This window comes from Cololabis saira, unplaced genomic scaffold (genome assembly GCF_033807715.1).
Source record: "Cololabis saira isolate AMF1-May2022 unplaced genomic scaffold, fColSai1.1 scf046, whole genome shotgun sequence".
NCBI lineage: Eukaryota > Metazoa > Chordata > Actinopteri > Beloniformes > Belonidae > Cololabis > Cololabis saira.
In genome coordinates this window covers 170,001-172,500 of record NW_026906210.1, presented here as the reverse complement: position 1 = coordinate 172,500, position 2,500 = coordinate 170,001, and the positions used below count along the sequence as shown (strand labels likewise).

Below are 2,500 nucleotides of genomic sequence, written 5' to 3'. Positions count from 1 at the left end.
CAGGGTCGGGCCTGGTTAGTACTTGGATGGGAGACCGCCTGGGAATACCAGGTGCTGTAAGCTTTTTCAACCAGCAGAGAGCGCTCTCGCTTAATCTACCCACACATATTTCAACGTGGTAAGAGCGACAGCTCACGTCCTAAAGTGTTTTGCACATGGTTAAGGCACTTTAACTGCAACAAATAAAACCAACAAATCAATGACTTATATTCTATGACTTATCTTCAACTCCATATCAGAGGTATTTCAAGCTGCAACTTCTGCTTACGGCCATACCAGCCTGGATGCGCCCGATCTCGTCTGATCTCGGAAGCTAAGCAGGGTCGGGCCTGGTTAGTACTTGGATGGGAGACCGCCTGGGAATACCAGGTGCTGTAAGCTTTTTCAACCAGCAGAGAGCGCTCTCGCTTAATCTACCCACACATATTTCAACGTGGTAATAGCGACAGCTCACGTCCTAAAGTGTTTTGCACATGGTTAAGGCACTTTAACTCCAACAAATAAGCGCTTCTAAATTATTATCACCAACAAATCAATGACTTGTATTAAATACTTATCTTCAACTCCATATCAGAGGTATTTCAAGCTGCAACTTCTGCTTACGGCCATACCAGCCTGGATGCGCCCGATCTCGTCTGATCTCGGAAGCTAAGCAGGGTCGGGCCTGGTTAGTACTTGGATGGGAGACCGCCTGGGAATAACAGGTGCTGTAAGCTTTTTCAACCAGCAGAGAACGGTCTCGCTTAATCTAGCCACACATATTTCAACGTGGTAACAGCGACAGCTCACGTCCTAAAGTGTTTTGCACATGGTTAAGGCACTTTAACTCCAACAAATAAAACCAACAAATCAATGACTTATATTATATGACTTATCTTCAACTCCATATAAGAGGTATTTCAAGCTGCAACTACAGCTTACGGCCATACCAGCCTGGATGCGCCCGATCTCGTCTGAACTCGGAAGCTAAGCAGGGTCGGGCCTGGTTAGTACTTGGATGGGAGACCGCCTGGGAATAACAGGTGCTGTAAGCTTTTTCAACCAGCAGAGAGCGCTCTCGCTTAATCTACCCACACATATTTCAACGTGGTAACAGCGACAGCTCACGTCCTAAAGTGTTTTGCACATGGTTAAGGCACTTTAACTCCAACAAATAAAACCAACAAATCTATAACTTATATTCTATGACTTATCTTCAACTCCATACAAGAGGTATTTCAAGCTGCAGCTTCTGCTTACGGCCATACAAGCCTGGATGCGCCCGATCTCGTCTGATCTCGGAAGCTAAGCAGGGTCGGGCCTGGTTAGTACTTGGATGGGAGACCGCCTGGGAATACCAGGTGCTGTAAGCTTTTTCAACCAGCAGAGAGCGCTCTCGCTTAATCTACCCACACATATTTCAACGTGGTAACAGCGAAAGCTCACGTCCTAAAGTGTTTTGCACATGGTTAAGGCACTTTAACTCCAACAAATAAGCGCTTCTAAATTATTATCACCAACAAATCAATGAATTATATTCTATGACTTATCTTCAACTCCATACAAGAGGTATTTCAAGCTGCAGCTTCTGCTTACGGCCATACCAGCCTGGATGCGCCCGATCTCGTCTGATCTCGGAAGCTAAGCAGGGTCGGGCCTGGTTAGTACTTGGATGGGAGACCGCCTGGGAATACCAGGTGCTGTAAGCTTTTTCAACCAGCAGAGAACGGTCTCGCTTAATCTAGCCACACATATTTCAACGTGGTAACAGCGACAGCTCACGTCCTAAAGTGTTTTGCACATGGTTAAGGCACTTTAACTCCAACAAATAAAACCAACAAATCAATGACTTATATTCTATGACTTATCTTCAACTTCATATAAGAGGTATTTCAAGCAGGAGCTTCTGCTTACGGCCATACCAGCCTGGATGCGCCCGATCTCGTCTGATCTCGGAAGCTAAGCAGGGTCGGGCCTGGTTAGTACTTGGATGGGAGACCGCCTGGGAATACCAGGTGCTGTAAGCTTTTTCAACCAGCAGAGAGCGCTCTTGCTTAATCTACCCACACATATTTCAACGTGGTAACAGCGACAGCTCACGTCCTAAAGTGTTTTGCACATGGTTAAGGCACTTTAACTCCAACAAATAAGCGCTTCTAAATTATTATCACCAACAAATCAATGACTTGTATTATATACTTATCTTCAACTCCATATAAGAAGTATTTCAAGCTGCAGCTTCATCTTACGGCCATACCAGCCTGGATGCGCCCGATGTCGTCTGATCTCGGAAGCTAAGCAGGGTCGGGCCTGGTTAGTACTTGGATGGGAGACCGCCTGGGAATACCAGGTGCTGTAAGCTTTTTCAACCAGCAGAGAACGGTCTCGCTTAATCTAGCCACACATATTTCAACGTGGTAACAGCGACAGCTCACGTCCTAAAGTGTTTTGCACATGGTTAAGGCACTTTAACTCCAACAAATAAAACCAACAAATCAATTACTTATATTATATGACTTAT

General features: G+C 45.4%; 8 non-coding genes across 8 annotated transcripts in view; all 8 read left to right on the top strand.

Annotated features, from left to right (window-relative positions):
• The window catches only part of LOC133434508 (5S ribosomal RNA), a 119-nt gene extending 56 nt beyond the window's left edge, over positions 1-63 (top strand). The window contains exon 1 of the ribosomal RNA XR_009778646.1: positions 1-63. This exon is cut by the window's left edge and continues 56 nt beyond it. This is a non-coding gene — a ribosomal RNA (5S ribosomal RNA).
• A 199-nt stretch (positions 64-262) lies between these two features.
• On the top strand, positions 263-381 carry LOC133434496 (5S ribosomal RNA). Its single transcript, XR_009778635.1, has one exon. It is a non-coding gene; the product is annotated as a 5S ribosomal RNA (ribosomal RNA).
• Positions 382-597: 216 nt separating this feature from the next.
• LOC133434266 (5S ribosomal RNA) lies at positions 598-716 on the top strand. The gene has a single exon (XR_009778416.1). It is a non-coding gene; the product is annotated as a 5S ribosomal RNA (ribosomal RNA).
• Positions 717-915: 199 nt separating this feature from the next.
• On the top strand, positions 916-1,034 carry LOC133434242 (5S ribosomal RNA). The gene has a single exon (XR_009778393.1). It is a non-coding gene; the product is annotated as a 5S ribosomal RNA (ribosomal RNA).
• A 199-nt stretch (positions 1,035-1,233) lies between these two features.
• Positions 1,234-1,352, top strand: LOC133434407 (5S ribosomal RNA). The gene has a single exon (XR_009778550.1). It is a non-coding gene; the product is annotated as a 5S ribosomal RNA (ribosomal RNA).
• A 217-nt stretch (positions 1,353-1,569) lies between these two features.
• LOC133434485 (5S ribosomal RNA) lies at positions 1,570-1,688 on the top strand. Its single transcript, XR_009778624.1, has one exon. It is a non-coding gene; the product is annotated as a 5S ribosomal RNA (ribosomal RNA).
• A 199-nt stretch (positions 1,689-1,887) lies between these two features.
• On the top strand, positions 1,888-2,006 carry LOC133434473 (5S ribosomal RNA). Its single transcript, XR_009778613.1, has one exon. It is a non-coding gene; the product is annotated as a 5S ribosomal RNA (ribosomal RNA).
• Positions 2,007-2,222: 216 nt separating this feature from the next.
• LOC133434501 (5S ribosomal RNA) lies at positions 2,223-2,341 on the top strand. Its single transcript, XR_009778639.1, has one exon. It is a non-coding gene; the product is annotated as a 5S ribosomal RNA (ribosomal RNA).
• Positions 2,342-2,500: the final 159 nt, after the last annotated feature.